We start from the raw sequence: 19,169 nt of genomic DNA on the forward strand, positions 1-19,169 counted from the left end.
AATCTTTTGGTATCGGTTCAGACCCGATTTGTGACCCAATATGTGGTCTATTCTGGAGAAAGTTCCATGTGCGCTTGAGAAGAATGTGTATTCAGTTGAGTTTGGATGTAAAGTTCTGTAGATATCTGTGAAATCCATCCGGTCCAGTGTATCATTTAAAGCTCTTGTTTCTTTGGAGATGTTTTGCTTAGAAGACCTATCGAGTATAGAAAGAGCTAGATTGAAGTCACCAAGTATAAGTGTATTATTATCTAAGTATTTCTTCACTTTGGTTAATAATTGATTTATATATTTGGCAGCTCCCACATTCGGAGCATATATATTGAGGATTGTTAAGTCCTCTTGTTGAATAGATCCTTTAAGTATGATATAGTGTCCCTCTTCATCTCTCACTACAGTCTTTGGGGTAAATTTTAGTTTATCTGATATAAGGATGGCTACCCCTGCTTTCTTTTGAGGACCATTCGAATGGTAAATGGTTCTCCAACCTTTTATTTTCAGGCTGTAGGTGTCCTTCTGTCTAAAATGAGTCTCTTGTAGACAGCAAATAGATGGGTCCTGCTTTTTTATCCAGTCTGAAACCCTGCGCCTTTTGATGGGGTCATTAAGCCCGTTCACATTCAGAGTTACTATTGAGAGATATGAGTTTAGTGTCATCATGATATCTATTCAGTCTTTGTTTTTGTGGACTGTTCCACTGAACTTCTTCTTAAAGGGGAATTTTAAGAGGCCCCCTTAAAATTTCTTGCAGAGCTGGTTTGGAGGTCACATATTCTTTTAGTTGCTGCCTGTCTTGGAAGCTCTTTATCTCTCCTTCCATTTTGAATGAGAGCCTTGCTGGATAAAGTATTCTTGGTTGCATGTTCTTCTCATTTAGGACCCTGAATATATCCTGCCAGCCCTTTCTGGCCTGCCAGGTCTCTGTGGAGAGGTCTGCTGTTACCCTAATACTCCTCCCCATAAAAGTCAGGGATTTCTTGTCTCTTGCTGCTTTAAGGATCTTCTCCTTATCTTTAGAATTTGCAAGCTTCACAATTAAATGTCGAGGTGTTGAACGGTTTTTATTGATTTTGGGGGGAGATCTCTCTATTTCCTGGATCTGAATGCCTGTTTCCCTTCCCAGATTAGGAAAGTTTTCAGCTAGAATTTGTTCAAATACATATTCTGGCCCTCTGTCCCTTTCGGCGCCCTCGGGAACCCCAATTAAACGTAGGTTTTTCTTCCTCAGGCTGTCGTTTATTTCCCTTAATCTATCTTCATGGTCTTTTAATTGTTTGTCTCTTTTTTCCTCAGTTTCCCTCTTTGCTATCAACTTGTCTTCTAGGTCACTCACTCGTTCTTCCACCTCGTTAACCCTCGTCGTTAGGACTTCTAGTTTGGATTGCATCTCATTCAATTGATTTTTAATTTCTGCCTGATTAGCTCTAAATTCTGCAGTCATGAAGTCTCTTGAGTCCTTTATACTTTTTTCTAGAGCCACCAGTAGCTGTATAATAGTGCTTCTGAATTGGCTTTCTGACATTGAATTGTAATCCAGATTTTGTAACTCTGTGGGAGAGAGGACTGTTTCTGATTCTTTCTTTTGAGGTGAGGTTTTCCTTCTAGTCATTTTGCTCAGTGCAGAGTGGCCAAAAGCAAGTTGTATTGGGAAAAAGAGAAAAAGAGAGGAGAGAAAGAAGGAAAGAAAAGAGAAAGAGAAAAAAAAAGGGAAGAAAAAGAAAAAAAAAAAAAGAAAAAAAAAAAAAAAAGAGAAAGAAAAAGAAAGGAGAAAAAAAAGGGGGTGGGGGAAGGAAACAAATCAAAAAGCAAAACAAAATAAAAACAAAAACAAAAACAAACAAACAAACAAAGAACCACGGGGCAGTATCTTCTGATTCTGTGTACTTTAAGTCCCTTGGCTTCCTCTGGAAGTTGTCCGTCCAGCTGGTCTTCTGGGGGAGGGGCCTGTTGTGCTGATTTTCAGGTGTTAGCAGTTGGGGGAGCTGCTGTGCCCCTGCCTGGTGCAGGGCTCAGTGGGGGTTGTTTACCCCGTGAGGCCGCAGGAGGAACAGCCCCAGTGGCGGGGCAGCTCTGGAAACCTGGATTCAGCTCCGGCAGGAACTCCGTCTGCAGGGCCTGGAGGCTCCGGGGCGGGGCCGCTGATCTGCTCAGCTCGGGGCAGGAGCGTCCTCGCTGTCCTGGGCCCTCCCGGCCTCTGCCTGTCCCGGGGGAGGCGGGATCCTGGGCTGTGTCCCGGCGCCCTGTGCTCCGGAGCCTGCGCTGTTGGATTCGCGCTCCGGGGCCGCGCGCGCTGTTGGATTCGCGCTCCCGGGCCGCGCAGCCCCCTCCGCGGAGCCGCCGCCCGAGCCCCTCCGAGCTGCTCCTGGAACCGCGCAGCCCCCTCCGCACGGAGCCTCCTCCTCTGCCCGAGCCCCTCCGAGCTGCTCCCGGGGCCGCGCAGCCCCCTCCGCGGAGCCGCCGCCCGAGCCCCTTCAGCTGCTCCGGGTCCCGCCGGGTCCCGCCGTGCGCGCTGCAGCCCTTAGGGAGCTCGGCCGCGGGGTGTGGGGCTCTCCCGGGGCGCAGGTGTCTGTTACTGTCCCGGGGAGCCCGAGGGCATCCCCGCCCTCCTGGGTCCTGCTCCAGCTCCCTGCGAGCCCCTTTCCCCCGGGAAGGTCGGTGCAGCTCCTGCTCCTCCGGGACGGGGCTCTCCTGTCCTGGGGACACTCGCCCCGGCCTCAGCCCGGCTCCTCGCGGGCCCCTCCCCCTTGGAGGCCTTTGTTTCTTTATTTCTTTTTCCCCGTCTTCCTACCTTGATAGAAGCGCGAACTCTTCTCACTGTAGCATTCCAGCTGGTCTCTCTTTAAATCTCAGGCCGAATTCATAGATTTTCAGGATAATTTGAAGGTTTTCTAGGTAGTTTGGTGGAGACAGGTGATTTGGAGACCCTACTCTTCCGCCATCTTGCTCCTCTGGCAACCAATTTAGTTTTTTAAAGTATGTTTCTTTGTTCTTATATAACCACTTAGTTTCCTGTATCAGTTAAATTACACAGAGGTCTTCTACATCTTCACATTTCTTCAGATCAATGGACTATTTACTCATGTAATGTATCTGAATGAAATGCTGAAAGATTGAGGCCCACGTTAATTTTTTTTCTTTGTGTCATTGCTAGTGATTAAATAATCTATTCTTTTTCCAATGGATTAAACTACTACTTTTGTCTTTATTAAACTCTCATACATGCTGGAATTCTCTCAATTAATTCTCTGATGTTATTTTTTTTTTAATTTCCTAAAACTGATGGAAAATATATCAGTTTATAGTCTGGTACCACTATTTGTCTGAAGGTAATTCCTGGAATTTCTGGTATCAATTGTAATGAATAGTACAATATCTCAAGAAGCCACTCTCAGGATCCAAGAGCCATAATCTAAAGGCATTTTGTGGCAATTACCTGGCATTTCAGAGGAAAAGGAAGACATTACAATATAAGAATAAAAAGTATAGAGTTAACATCACAAACAGCTTAAGGCAAAGAAGTTAGAGTTTCTGTCCATTTTTTATGAATTTTAGCATGATATTGGCAACGACAGAAACATGAAGGTATGCATTTGTGACACAATTTGGCCAGCATTGTTCTGTTTGTCCATGAGTCTTGACCATGACAAAGTTGGTTGTTTCAGTGCTATTATGCAATATGTAGGTGTCACCTGAGATTGATGTCATAGTAATAATTGGTTTACAATAGAATCAAAATCTGTCCTTGTTAGCTAAGTATTTGACAAAAATCCTGGTATATCTCTGTGTATGTTAAAGAAAGGAAGGCTGGATGGGAACATAACTGCAGATTTAAAACCCACATTCCAACACCAATGATTAATTGAAATTATTTTTGTCCCCACTGCATTTTTCCTTTGTCCGTGGACTTAAAAATTTTGTCACACTTTGGGTGTGACACAGAACACCAAGGAATAATTCTAGGACACAAGAATCAAGATTCAAAATCACTCTGATAGCTCATGACAAAATAGTGACATTTACCCAGGATATAAGTAAAATTCCTCATATTGATTAAGAAAAATAACTCATATAGGAAAACATTATATTTGAGCAAGTTTGCTATGACCCAGCATAAATATTTTGAGGCATTTATGCTTTTGTGTCATATCTTTAGGCCACAAATGAGTTGTATATTCTGGCCAGGGATACCTGTGTAAATATGGAATTTCTCTACTTCACTTTGAAAATATATTTTTTTATAAATATTCTTGTTCCAAGTCAGTTGATGTCAGGTCAATTCCATAAATGTGTGACAGGTAACTACTATGACGCAGGCATTAGGGAATATTCCAGGAACAGGTATTCGCATAGGACTTTGCCTCTGTACTTAAGGAACTTGGAGTTTAATGGGGAAGGCAGACCTAAGAAACACATGATATCAAAGTACTCATAGGAAGGGCACCATGGTTGCCTAGCTATCAGCTGTAAAAGTTGTTAATGGATTTTCATTAATACACTTTTACCTGAAAGATGTCCTGGCTCCTTTTTAACTGTGCCATGTAGTAGTGATAGTGAGTTGTTTTCATACTGCTGAGGAGTCCTGAGTCCTTTCCTTGACTTATGGCTAGAAAGCAGCAAGAGTTTCCTGACTAATTGATATTTCAAAGAAAAATGAGGGTCATTTAAACATAATGCATTTATTCATAAAACTATTATAAGCTACAGGTTTGATTTATTTGACCCCTAGTAATTGGCACAGATTTATAATAAAGCTAGGCTGCTCCAAATATTTTTATTATGATGATTCCTACAGGAAAGAATCAAAGCAAACAAACCAAACAAAGCAAAAGTAATAGCAACACATTCTTCCTTAATCTTTCTAAAGGCCAATGCTCATTCTCTATCTATCGCACTTGGATTTGTAAATAACCTCCCTATTGTTCAAGAGGCCCTGCTGACATTTCACCTTTCTCAAAAAGCAAAAGTACAACAAAACTTCCTAGATTAGTATTTCTCCAATTGTTTTCTTCAGAACAATAGACATGATGGAGTTCAATGGTAAAGGGGTACAAATAAGTTAGGACAGTATTTTATACTTTTCCCCCTTTTAGAATTTTACAGTGTACATTATCAGAATCACATTGGCTTAACTAAATATGATAGGACTAAAATGATATGACTGAAGAGCTTTTTTTAAAAAAAATTAAAGAAATAAATAAACTAAAAAAACCTCCTATCAACATCCCTGGGAACTTAGAACATGCTACTTCAAATAATATAGAATGTGGACATCTTGACAGTTGATAATGAACGTTCTAAGAAGTTTGCTTGCAGAACTAACTATTGATCTTTACTGCTTTTACAAGTTCGGCATTGCTACAATTGATTATACCCACTTTACCATGGAAGAAATTATATATATAGAAAAAGTCCCCAGAATTTATTTGGGAAGAGGAAAGTGTATGCATGTGTACGTGTCTGTCTATCTTGGAGGGCTGGGAGGTGGGATTGAGTGAGACAATGTGAGAAAACATTGTAATTGATTTTTTAAAATTAATCTCTAAGGACTTTACTGTTTATAGAAATTAAAATAACACCTGATATAATTAAAACCAACTTAAACTAAAGTATTCCTTTGGCAGAAAGTGTCATGTGGTTACGAACTTTCCAGATTCATGAAATGTACAATATGTAGTGCCACTTCAATAGATCAGTGCTCATTTTAGAAGGATGTAGCAAACTGAGAGTTTCTAGAGGAGACTGTGTGGAAGAGGTAATTGGGTGATGGGCAGTAAGGGGGCACTTGATATCATAAGCACTGGGTGTTGTATACAACTGATGAATCACTAAACTCTACCTCAAGAAAAAAAGAAAGAAGAAAAAAAAGGATGTTCAACGTCAGATTCCTATGCAGTGGGTAAAAGCCAATATCCCAATTTTATAGGTAAACAGGCACAGAGAGGTTAAGGGACATGCCCAAGGCCACAGAGGAAATCAGAGCCTGAATCTGGCACATTCTATTCTCTGTTCCCAGAAGAAGCCACTAAACCATGCTTCCTCTTGACATGGGAGCTTAGAACATTTAACATGGTCATCTTGCCTTTTTTCTTCCCAGTGACCATGGAAAGTCTTTTCTTGATTACATGGTCAAATTAGATCTTTTTTTTTTCAGCCTTCCCCATGCTTGCCTCTCTGGTTCTACAGCAGCAGCCTATCTTCTGTCTGCTTGGTTTAGGAAGCTCCTTCTTCAGGGTTTCTGAATTGCTGGCCTTTTGGTGACGTTTGGCGCAACAACCCTCTCTACCTATAACCCACATCGCTGACCTCAGAGCTCAATGAACGTTTCATTTACATGCACAGTCAAATTAAATTTGCCCAGCCTTTGAAAACTTACATCTGTTGAGTGTCTAATTTGTATTGCCATTTGTTTCACAGATGTGTAACAAGACAAATACCTGTCCAGGCTTACATGGGATTCAGAAATGCTTACGTTAATCATGCTGGTGGAAAGAGGTTAAGGGCTATACAATAAATCAGTCTCCAAATGGTTTTCACTTGGAAAGGCCTGGGAGAACAGGGTTATTTTTATCCTAGGATGCTTTTAATTTGAATCAAAAATGCTTTACCACATGTTCTGCCACAAGTTCAAAAGGATTGGTAACAAACATTTAATCTTTTTCTTCTCGGATTGGCGCTAAGCCCTCATCAAAAAGCGTATGCAGTCAAGCAGCTTATCTCCACTGAGCTGCTTCCCTTAATGTGTTCCTAATTATAATCGTATATATTGCTCACTGTGGCCGATTGAACAATATGGCAGTAATTTCTTTACAGGCCTCCCTGCTCTTTGAACTGTGAGTACAGAGGGCTAGAACAGAACCAGATCAATGGGATTTGAGTGCTGGCAAATCAAGCCAGATGCGATCTTTAGAGAATGAATCTCCAGCTGTTTCCCAGAAAGGAATTTCAACAGACAGCTGGGGACCTTATCATTATCATCATGATCATGATCTTCATCATCTTTCCCACAAAATACACCCACAACGCTATAGGAAATGTGCAACTATTCTCATCTCTTCCTAAATCACTACCCATCGTGGAGTCTCCTAAATGCTTTGAAATGGAGACCGTGTAACACAGATAAGTCTGTGACTGATGATGTGGGATGGAGACATAACAATATTATATTGACACTATGTATTTGTCAGTGCTGCATGATATGTGGCTGAAAGCAATATCTAAAAGTCCTCTTTAAAGTACAACATTTCCATGTTGTGTTAGAAGGAGCTAACATAATTCTCATTCTCTTGGTCAAAATGGTGTATTATTGCTTTGTGCATACATTCTATGCCCTCTACATCACTATCACCAGGACTTGTCTGAGGTAGTACCCAAAAAACATTTCTGGGAGAAGTGTTGCTTTGCATTGTGCCTTATACTGTAAGGGAAGAGGGCAAGCTTAATAAGTTAGAAGGAAGTTGTTGTGGCCCTCAAAGAGTCTCCCAATCTAAGAGTCCCAGTGCACAAAGTTAAGAATGATTATTATTTTTTTTTGAACAATTTAAGAATTGTTTTACTGAAAGGAAATATGCAAGAGTAGAAAGACCCACAGGATTTCCCACATGCAGAACCATCCAGAGTTGGCTGGTCTATATGAAATGATTTATGTCTCCTTCAAATGCCTACCTCATAAAAATCCTTCACTTCTGACATGTTCTGCTCTGGTGCTCCCAATTCCTGATCCTGGTGTCTGTTTTAGAAATCCAGGACTTGCTAAGGCCATCTCATTTCCATTGGGTTATAGCACTCTATCTCCAGGAAACAATTTGAGAAGAACCAGGATCATTGCAAACTGTTGTTACCAAATGAGGTTGGTCAGGTAAAATATGGAAGAGGTGGAGGTGGGAATTCAAGGTCAGGAGAACAATACTTAGGGACCCCCAAAATATGAGTGGATGAGAAACAAGAGCAGGGATCCCTTTTTTGAGTAGTGACCAGAGAAGAGGAAACCTGAGAGAAGGAGCAGAGGAGGCTGATTCTCAAAAAACAAAACAAAAACAAAAATAACCAAAAGCCTTTGGGACTTAAAGTGCATTATACAATTACTTCTTCCATGTGGTTCTTAGCACTGAGTATTAAGACCTAGAGCATGTAGGTGATGAATCCTGAATGTTTATTTACATTTGCTTACCTGAGCTAGAAGTTTGAGGAACTATACCACCATACATGGGTACAGAGTAAAATAATTATTTATATTAATCTGTCACCCAAATATGACCTGAATGTGACTAAAATTGTGCGGTATGTCTTGAAGTTATCTTTTCTGAGGTTACACAGATAGTAAATGTGAATTGTTTGGATCTATGGTCTTCAAACCTTTTTTGATGGAAAATTCTTATGAGTCAGAAAAAAATTGTGAAGATGTATCACCAATATATGTATATTAATTCATAAGTTGTACATATACTTCTATTGATATTGGTAGTAATATTTAATATATTTCTCCCTTGCTTTAGGGAAAAAATATATTGAAATATCAATTCACATGGCTTTTGTCCACAATTCAATGGCTCATCTTGCTCCTGTCCTAAGTATGAACATCCCACCTAGGAACAGACCATACCTCTAGAGAAGTAGCTGGACAGCTGTGGATCGCATCATTATGAAATTTGCTCTCCTTTTTAGGGTACCAGTACAGAATTGGAGAAGGGCAGAAAAATGCACTTGGTCGTGCATGGAGAATTCCGAAGATCTTCTTGTGCAAGGGAGGGGACAAAATTGCTTATCAAATAAGAAAAGCATAAGGTTTAAAGCCTCTACAATGTCTGTTTCTTTTAGCCAAAATTTTAGCAAGTATATATGCACAATAGGGCTAAGAGAACTGGTGTCTTCTAAAGAGTATATGAAATTATCATTGTGTTTTGCAAAAAATTAAAAGTGAAAGTAATTTCCACTATAAACCTATTACAGTGCTTCCCTGTTTCCCGGCCACAGGTCAGTGAGCAAATTTGAATTAAGATTTGGATAAATGGTTCCTTCTGATGGAGAAGGGCAGGTAATATGATCAGGGCTGGGTAAACAGAGGGCATCAACTCTGTATATTGGGTTTCTGTGGATGGGTACAGAGATGATTGCTGTATATTCTTTACTCTCAAATATTTTTTTAAGTGGGTAAAGAGAATAGCAGACATTATCCTACAAATATATATTTTTAAAGATTTTATTTATTCATGAGAGACACAGAGACAGAGGCAGAGGCAGAGGGAGAGGGAGAAGAAGGCTCCATGAAGGGAGCCTGATACAGGACTTGATCCCAGAACCCCAGAATCATGCCCTGAGCCAAAGGCAAATGCTCAACCACTAAGCCACCCAGGTGCCCCTATCCTAGACATATTTTGAGAAATTAATGAAAGTCCTAGAACTGGGTTTACATGAATAATTTAAGCAGGTATATGGGGCTCAGAGACACTTAAATAATCTGGAAAGACTTGTAATAAGGCCCAACTTGATGGAAGAAGTTGCTGGAGAACGTGGTGGTCTTCCTTTGAAGTCCAGCTTTGGAAGAATGAATACTGTGGTGTAAAAGAAAAAAGAGTTTAACTTTCTTTTAGGAGTGCATACCAGTTCTTAGAGCCTGTATAAATACTCTATTTTATGCCAGTTGAGTCGTCACAGGTTCTGTGAAATCCTCCATTACAATTTTTATACAAAACAAATCAATTCTAATTCGATTCAACAATTACACATTGATCTCCTAAAATGTGCCAAACATAATACAGAACATGCATTTTACAGGAAAATTGGACTGCGCTAAGATATGCAGCAAATCATCTGCAATTTTATGAAAGGGAAGCCAGGCATGCTAATGGAGTTTGTTTTCATAAACATGAAGTGTTTGGGCATGTTTGATTTTTCAGTTGGGCTGCTCAGCCAAGCTGAGTTAACACCTTGTAAAAAGTGAGTTGCTTCTCATTTTCTTAATAGGAAGCAGCGAGAGTCATCGTTAAGATCCCTCATATCAGCTGGAGGCCTTCTGTAGCATTCCTGAAGCCTCTGAGGTTGAACCTAGGATGCAGATCCATCTGGATACTTGAGACCAGACAGTGTGTTTCTCCAGAGAATTCAAACTATCTCCCCATCAATCTTAGACAAGAAAACTATCTAAAGGCAGATCTTTGTTTCAAATGGCTGAGTGGGAATAAAAGTTCTATTGATAAGCTTTTACATCATACTAATTTCTTGAAATATGTAGCTGGATCCTCATTTTTACAATCCACTTGGCCTTTAGTACATACCATATTTCTGCATCTGTGTGGATATCACTTTTCTCAGTAATATAATGTTAACTTAAGAATGTGATAAAACAGGAAGCATGCTGGAACTTTTCCTTGTCCTGTGGCCTTAACAAGCCACAGCTGTATCAGCAGCTGGTCATTGAAGGAACATGGTGCTAGCCTCTCCCAGCATCCTTTTTTAACTAGATCAAAAGGAAATAGACGAGGCAGAAGGTTTTATCATCAAAGCCAATAGAAATCTGTGGGAGCCAATATTTCCATTTAGATTGCTTTAGCCTCATCAGGCTGAAAAGATTTTTTCTCTAGTGGGAAGAGGTTGTTAAATCAGCCAATTTGAAAAGCTTTTTCATCCTCAGAACTTTATCCTTACTTAGTTTGTCAAAGAAAGGGAATATGGTGTCAAAAAGTTTGCTCACCTCCCAACATGCTTTGCTGAGTTGTCAGCTTATTTTCTTACCAATTATTTTAAAAGGTGTATTAACTACCACTAGTGATTGCTTAAGTGGCATTTTCACTGCAAATGGCTTGCCATAGACTTTATAAAGGAACCCAAAACTTCTATTTCATTTGCAGGTAAAGCTAAAGAATAACCACAATGAAGGAATTAATAGTATCAGTTTCTAGGAAGAAGTCAAATAAATAGTGTTTCATTTGAAAAATAAGTGTCTTAATTCTTTCAGATGACACTGTCTCAATGCAATTATTTGCCAGTCCCTATAGGCCAAGTGCAACTTGTCAATCAATGGACTCATGGAAGCCCTCGGAAAATGTTGAGAAATATTCTGCTTATCTTTAAATTTTATTTTAAAAGACTTTATTATCTTTAGAGCAGTTTTAAGTTAACAACAAAATTGAGAAGAAGGTACAGGGATATTTCATATATCACCACCCACCCACATAAGCATAGCTTTCCCCTTTATCAACATCCCCCCCTGAAATGGTGCCTCTGTTACAAATGATGAACCTACATTGACATGTCATTATCACCCAAAGTCTGTAGTTTACCTTAGGGTTCACTTTTGGTGTACATTCTGTGGGTTTGGAGTTTTTGGTAAGGATGTGGGGAAATGGGAACCGTTGGGCACTATTGATAGGAATGTAAAATGGTGCTTTTCACTTGCTGTGAAAAGTAGTATGGAGTGCCCTCAAAAAAATTAAACAGAATCACCATATTATCTAGTATGGTGATCCACTTCTAGGTATATGGTGCAAAGGATTGAAAGCAGGGACTCAAAGAGGTGTTCGTACACCTGTGTTTACAGCAGCATTATTCACAATAGCCAAGGGCTGGAAGCAACCCAGCTGTCCATGAACAGATGAATGGATACACAAAATGTAGGATATACATATAATGGAATATTATTCAGCCTTTAAAAGGAAGACAATCATGACATATGTTACAACATAGATGAACCTTGAGGACATTACGTCAAGTGAAAGAAGCCAGTCACAAAAGGACAAATAGTGTATGATTCCATTTATGTGAAGTACCTAGAGTAGTCAAATTCATAGGTATAGAAATTAGTGTGGTGATTGCCAGGGACTGGGTTAGGGGATAATGAGGAGTTATTGTCTGAGGGGTAAAAAGTTTCTTTTTTGCTAGATGAAAAGAGTTCTATGGATGGATGCTGGTGATGGTGGCACAACAGTGTGAGCGTACAGTGGTTAAGACAGTAAATATCATGTTATGTGTGTATTATCACAGTTTTTTTTCTAAAAAAAGTAAAACAAAACACCTCAAAAGCAAAAAGGAGGGGATCTCTGGGTGGCTCAGAGGTTTGGTGCCTGTCTTTGGCCCAGCACGTGATCCTGGGGACCCAAGATTGAGTCCCACATCGGGCTCCCTGCATGGAGCCTGCATCTTCCTCTGCCTCTCTCTGTGCCTTTCATGAATAAATAAATAAAATCTTTTTTAAAAAAAAAGCAAAAAGGAATACAATATGCAGTGCCCAGATCGTTGTTTCTAAATACCATTTTCTGATGAAAAGTACCAACACTCTTCTGAGAAATGGCTGTTTCTAGGGCTGGGGAAGAGAGAGTACAAGGTAAGCCTGGAGAATCTTTCCAGAAAGAAATGAAGTTATCAAAGAAATAAAAAGAGCAAAACACAACAGGACAACAAACAATAGGGCATGTTAAAGGGACATGAGCACCGACTAGAAGAGCCAACTGGCCATAACTGGCACGATTTGGGGAATAAAATAATATAGTATTGGATTATAGCCCAAAGTACAAAGTAAACATCTGTGGATCCATTCTAATATAAATCAGTGTTTCAGTAAATCAGTAAATTGAGGAGATGGGACCAGTCTGCCTTATAGAAGAATTCTAAATAATATATGTAGGTACTTGCTCTTGCAGGAAGTGAAGCTTAGCCTCTCTTCACCTCAATGGAGACCAGGCTTCCTGGCTGGCTGAGTGAATAGAGTATGGGATGGAAAAAAGAAGAGCAATTTTGCAGTGGGGAAATCTAGCAAGCACTAGCTTAATCAAGGTTAACATCACCAGATACTAAGTGAGTTTGATATCCTGCACCCACTTATACAGTGTGATAAGAAGGATACTTCTTTGGGGTATTTTCCCCTCAAACCTATAATACCAATCTAACCATGAGGACAGCATTAGACAACCTAAAATTGAGGGGCATTTTACAAGATACCCAACCAGGACTCTTTAAAGTTGTCCAGGTCATCAAAAATAAGGAAAGACTGAGAAACTGTCACAGCTATAGGAAATTAAGGAGACATGAGGACTCTCTATCATACGGTGCCCTGGATGGAGCTAAAAAAAAAAAAATTAGTGGGAAAACTGGAGACATTTGAAGTAAATCAAGTTTATTTAATAGTGTGTACCCGATGTGAATTTCTTAGTTTTGACAAATGTTCCAGGATGATATGTCGTCAAATTAGGGGAAACTTGGTGAAGCATGTATAGGAATTCTCAGGACTATCCTCAGAACTTTTCTATGAGCCTAAACATTATTTTAAAATTTTATTTTTAACTTTTCCAAGGAATGCAGATTGAGGGAGTCATCATCGATCTATTTTTAAAAAGGAATATGTTACTTGTCTTAGCATGATGAACTATATTTTGAAAAAACAACCTATAGATACTTAAGGACACTAAAGATGTTTCTTTCAAAATCAGTAAAAAGCCTAGCAAGTAATGGAATAATAAATAATATGTAAGTTTATTAAGCAATTATGGCAAGGCCCACTATATAATACATAGCAAGTGATAAGTGTTATCACTTAACATTGGAAGTAAAGTTGAAACAAGTAAAAATTATATTTTTAAGAAGGAAAGAAATAGATATTATTTCTACTACACATTATTTGTACATATTTGGCTCATTGCAAAAACAGCAAAGAATCAATTGAATAACTATTATTAGTAGAAACTATAATTATTGGAAAAATTTAGTGAAGTGACTTGGCACATGATAAATGTATTTAATAACTTTCTTATGCACCAGCAATAGCCATCTGTATAAATACACCAGAAAAAGAAATTATGCATAGAATCAAACAGTATAATATATATAGGAATAATATAAGTGCCCAATAACACAGAGAAGAAAAAGGTAATTTAGGTTTATGAACATGATGGAATATTATGTGGGTATTTATAACCGTGTTTTCAGGAGAATTTGTGACAATAAGTCAGGTATCTACAATAAAGTTAAGTAGAAATTTAAGATGCCAAATTACATAGTAAGCCAATTCAGAACGTGGAGGAAACTATGCAAATAAAAAACCATAAAATTAATCCATTGATACTTGGGTCAAAACAGCTGAAGAATAAAACCTCTCCGTTGTGGTAGGTCAAGGAACAAACCCCCACCATAAAAGATGGGAAATTTGGTTCTTTGTATACTCAATAAGGGGTTTTGATGTGAGCTAATATATACCAAGCTGGCCATTCTTAATTGTCAGAGGCTTTTCCGGGGATTTCAGGCAGTTTGACGAGAGGGAGGTGGGAAAGTTAAGTTTGAGATGCATGTTAAACAGACAAAAGGAGATTTCCAATATGATGTCCCACAAAGAATACACAAACATGAACAAAAGTCACTCTCCAAAGGAAAATGTTTGTGTCAGAGGGTGAAATTGAAAGTTTGTCTATCACATGCCCAATGTTGGCTCCTTGGCAATTTCCTGTAGGAGAGGTTGAGCAGAAGTGGAAATCTGCTGTGGGGTGCCTTCCATAATACAATTGTCCCTCACATGGACATGGCCCTTGAGGCTGTGCTGGAGAACCCTGCTAACAGGGCAACACTATTCAACAGCGCCCCCAAAGGCTGTGCCTTGAGTCCTCACATCAGCCCAAGTGAAAGGTTCTCAGGGTCCCCCCCAGCCTTCCTCCAGTTAAACTTCCATTGAAATATATGCTCTGTAAAGTTAAGAGCCACTGAATGCAAACGCTGCCAGAAGGAATGAAGAGTTCGAAAGCTCAGAATTACTAAACCATTAAGTTCAATTAACAAGTGAAAAATGAACTAAGTTGCTCCAGAGTGATTTTTAATTCTGTCAAATAAAGAGGAACCAGACTGCAGGGTAAACTCTTATTTATTAGTTTTGGTTAATGAGTTTTTCCATAAGCAGAATTTCTTAAATTTTATTGAATCAATAAAGTCACCATTTGGAAATCTGGTTTTTCCCACCAGAGTAGGATTTTAATTAAGCATACAGCAAACACCCAAGTGCTGTAATGCGACTCCACGGAGGTGTACTGGTCTACGGGTTATATGAGTGGCCTGGTCGACAGGGTTGCCAGGGTTGCTGAGGTCCTTCATTTGCATGTAATCTCTACCATGTACCTCTGGCACATTAATTTTTATCTTCAGGATGGTGGTATTTTCCTTGTATTCAAAGAAACCATTGTAAAAATAGTAATGTTAGGGCTTCTCCTTGAAGGAAGAGAACTACATCCTTTCCTCCAGCCTCTGAGCAGACAAGGCATTGATTATCACAGTTTGGGGTATCTTGAACTTCTAAGAAGGCCTGAGTTCTGGGATGTGGCCCCTCCTTTAAAATACAGATAGCTTTGCTGTGTTTCATGGTCACAGGATACATACTGCTCTGGTCACCTGCTCTGTGAACACCTGCCTTTATTTATGAGAGAGAACACGGACAAAAGGAAGTTGGAGGGGCATAAATCTGTCCCCAAAACTTGAAAGCATCACGAAGCATGTGTGCTTTGCAGATATCTGTCGGTCAGTGCTTCTTTATGTGGTCCCAAGTTCTCACATTTCTGTTTGCATTATGTGTTTTTAAAGATAAAAGAAGTAATGGGTACTTGGAGATTGCCGACATTCTTCCGAGAATGCCTCCATTACATAAAAGGCTTCTTCACTGGTTCTTCGTTAAAGTTGTGTGATATAATAGTCACGTACTGTGGATCTGAAGAAGTGGATTTCAGTCCCATTCTCCAGACTGTGTTTGGCTACAACATGGACAGCTTTGCCTGAACCAGAGGGTCAAGCCAGATACATCAAGGGAGCAAGTGTCTACTTGTTTCCCCTCTTCAAAAAATCTCTGTGGTTTCACCTCATAAGTGGCAATCCCAAGGACAGATTCAGGGTTTGTTTGGGTCTTTGGATCTTATAAATTGGGGGACTCTCTCAAGAGATTTATTTCTAATTGCTGTCTGCTATACCATGTTAACTATAGTATAGAGATGGTAGTGATGGTAGAGATATTAGATTCATTCCACTGCTCTAGAGAACTGTGCTTTTCTAGTGTTTTCTCTGGCCTGGTAACCCCGAGGGGCATATCCCTCAGAAGATACACCTGTGGGGCACCCGAGTGGCTCAGTGGTTGAGTGTCTGCCTTTGGCTCAGGTCATGATCCCAGGGTCCTAGGATAGAGTCCCGTATCAGGTTCCTTTCAGGGAGCCTGCTCTCCCTCTGCCTGTGTCTCTGCCTCTCTGTGTGTGTCTCTCATGAATAAATAAATAAAATCTAAAAAAGAAGAAGAAGAAGAAGAAGAAGAAGAAGAAGAAGAAGAAGAAGAAGAAGAAGAAGAAGAAGAAGAAGATATAACCATGTGTGAGTGGAAAGTCAGGCATGGCTGTGGCTACGTAGCATTGCCTAGAGGCAACAATAGCCTCATCTTACCCTGCTTTTGTCATGAACACTTCTGCATCCTGTGTTAGACTTGGTCACAGAGATTTGGCTGGCTGTTTCTAGCCTGCAAGCCCATTTTCCATCCTGTGGTAAGCCCTGGCAAGAAGCCAGGTGGCTTAGGTACCCTCATGGGCACATGAGAGGCTTCTCTGCTACTCACCCTCCTCTATTAATACCTCAGGGTCTAATCCAGAAAGTCACATTGAGAGCTCTGTGGTGGCCTCCACAGCACACTCAGACACCCACCTGGAGGTGCATTCCAGGTGAAGTAATAGTTTCTGGGAACCTAATCCTGTTACATGTATTTTTTTCTGAAAAGAATTATCTCCAATTTTACATTATAACAAGTAGTCATTTAAGTGTTATTGGAATAACCTCTGCCTGCAGATTCTCCCACAGATATTTCCCACAACTGTTTTTTTCTTTTTTATTCTAGAGAGAGAAGGAACTGGGAAAAAAATCCAAATTATTAGAAAGAAAATAGCAAATTACCCAAACCAGATATTAATTTCTTATGGGTCTGCCCTTCTTTCCATGAATAACAGTTTTATGTTTTTTTAGGGCACAAGCTTACACATTTTTCTGTAGTTCTTGCTTCCCCCCTCCCCTTCAACTCTTAATATTGATGCTTATACCATGGTTGTTTTAACAATTTGCTTTACAAACTGATTACTTAGTCCTGGGGTTCCTTTCCAAGACTCCAAAAACAAGAATAATAAAAGTTTTGGAGGGGGGAAGATCAGGGGAAACAGTAATATTTTTAAATTATAAATAGTACAGCTATTTGTTTTGAAATGGCCTTAAATTGGACAATAAGATGACATACGCATATGCATGTCACTATCACTCACTGAATCAACTTATTAAAGTAATAACAATGAAAACGCTTGGACTTTTGGAGATCTGCACCAAGCCTTCCTAGACGAGCAGTTTGAAGGGATCCCCGCTGTCTCTGGAGCTGCGGTGCGCCCATCAGCAAACTGAGCAGCTCTTCATACTTCACAGCGTGAGCACCCCAGTGACTGCGGACAACCACTGTCTGCAGCTTTGCCTGTGGGATATTCTGTTAAAGGTCAAGTCCATAAAGTGGAAACCCGGCTGGTAGGAAAATAAATTTCTGAAAATAATTTCTGTCACTCTAAAAAAGAAACCATTAATTCCGAGCTTTCCACTCTTTCTGATTCTGTTGGCCACTAGGACCTCAGGTCTCTTCCCCGGTGTGGCACTTTCTGTCCTCACATCCCATTGGTTTTGTTCCCTTATTAAAACACTTCCTCTGACCCATCTTATGATTACCTCACATTAAAACAATCTGACTTGTGTATACTTTGGGATTTCATGATTTCTCTCATCTAGATTTTTCACACCTAGAACACAAAATGGACAAATCCATTATGGTTATCGGGGCTTTGTTTTGGTTTTCTGCTTTTGTTTTTGTTTTAGTAATCTAGTTGTTTGGATTATTTTCTAATAGTCTGAAAAAGCTGCTTATCACTACATTTTCCTATGTTATAAAGACACGTAAAACTGAGGAAAGAATATCGAGTTTTTCTTTGTTGTTATCAGGCACTACAGGCTTCTGCAGAGTTTTCCGTGCTGAACTACTCTTTGATTTGCGAGCAAAAGTTTAAAAGGCTAAAAAGGGGGAAATTGGTTCAATATTTCAGGCACAATGAAACATTTCTTTTGTCACTTTATTTCCCTGCTCTATTAATTTGTGGTTACTCACCTTCTCCTCAGAGATCCCCAGGGAACCCCAAATCTGACTCTCTATGATCTGGCACATGAACCCAAACATTTCTCCCAGTAAATTACATCTCACGTGTAATAAAACAAAATTGGCTTTTTTGGAACATAGAAGAATGTTTCAGGCCCCGATTGGCTACATTTAGGTTTGTTGCTCACATGCGTCCTGACGATGAGGCTCCCCGTGGCCTGTGTTGGTCTGGGAAGAAGAACGTAGGGTTCACTCACTGGCCTGAACAATGCTGGAATGTTTTTTCCCTGTCCATTCACTCAAACAATGTGCCATTCTGCACCTCATAAGCACTTGATTTATCCCAACTCTTGGGCCTGACCTGTAATCCCCCTCTCCTTACCCATCTGACCCATCTGTGTTTCATTTCCCACTCATCAGCATCCAGAGAGCTAGGCCCAGACCCTGTTTGGAACCATTAGACAGAGATTGGCACTCTTCCCTCTGCCTGCACCACATCCTCCGCTGGAAAAAAAAATGACCATCAGATCAGAGAACAGAGCCTGCTTTGTCCCCTGCAACGGGGATCTGGAAGCATTTTCAATCATTTGCACTCTATACCCACTCAAACGCATTAATGTGATCAACATTGGGCCTGTTGTGGGCATTTTTTCCAGCAAATAGCTTGCTAACATTCCAGGCATGTACTCCCCCGAAAACAAGACTGAGACAGGGCCCTGAATATTCAATTGGAAAATCACCAACAGCAAAAGCTTAGCTTGGCACGGCTGGTGTTGATTCTTAATAAGTGACTTCCTAAAGCCGAGGCATGGGGCTTACAGCGTCAATGACTTGTTTGAAAAATATTTTGTAGGTGCCTCATACCACTCTATTTCCTGTGGTATGCGTCATATTGTGAGCTATTCCAAGCCAGCTTGGTTAAGCACGCTAACTTTTTTCCCCCCCAAGATTGTGGTGTTTAACTAAAAATGTCTTTATACAAGATGAGCTCATAGCTATTAGTGCTGATGTAGTTTTAACTGCTTGGATACCCACTGCAGTTGGTTGAAAATGTGCT

At 40.0% G+C, this 19,169-nt stretch overlaps 1 long non-coding RNA gene across 1 annotated transcript in view; it reads right to left on the reverse strand.

The window, feature by feature from the left end:
- Window positions 1–9,328: 9,328 nt before the first annotated feature.
- The window catches only part of LOC119865142, a 49,019-nt gene continuing 39,178 nt past the window's right edge, over window positions 9,329–19,169 (reverse strand). The window contains exon 3 of the long non-coding RNA XR_005376044.1: window positions 9,329–9,548. This is a non-coding gene — a long non-coding RNA (uncharacterized LOC119865142). The remainder of the gene's footprint in view (window positions 9,549–19,169) is intronic.

Source organism: Canis lupus, chromosome 22 (genome assembly GCF_011100685.1).
Source record: "Canis lupus familiaris isolate Mischka breed German Shepherd chromosome 22, alternate assembly UU_Cfam_GSD_1.0, whole genome shotgun sequence".
NCBI lineage: Eukaryota > Metazoa > Chordata > Mammalia > Carnivora > Canidae > Canis > Canis lupus.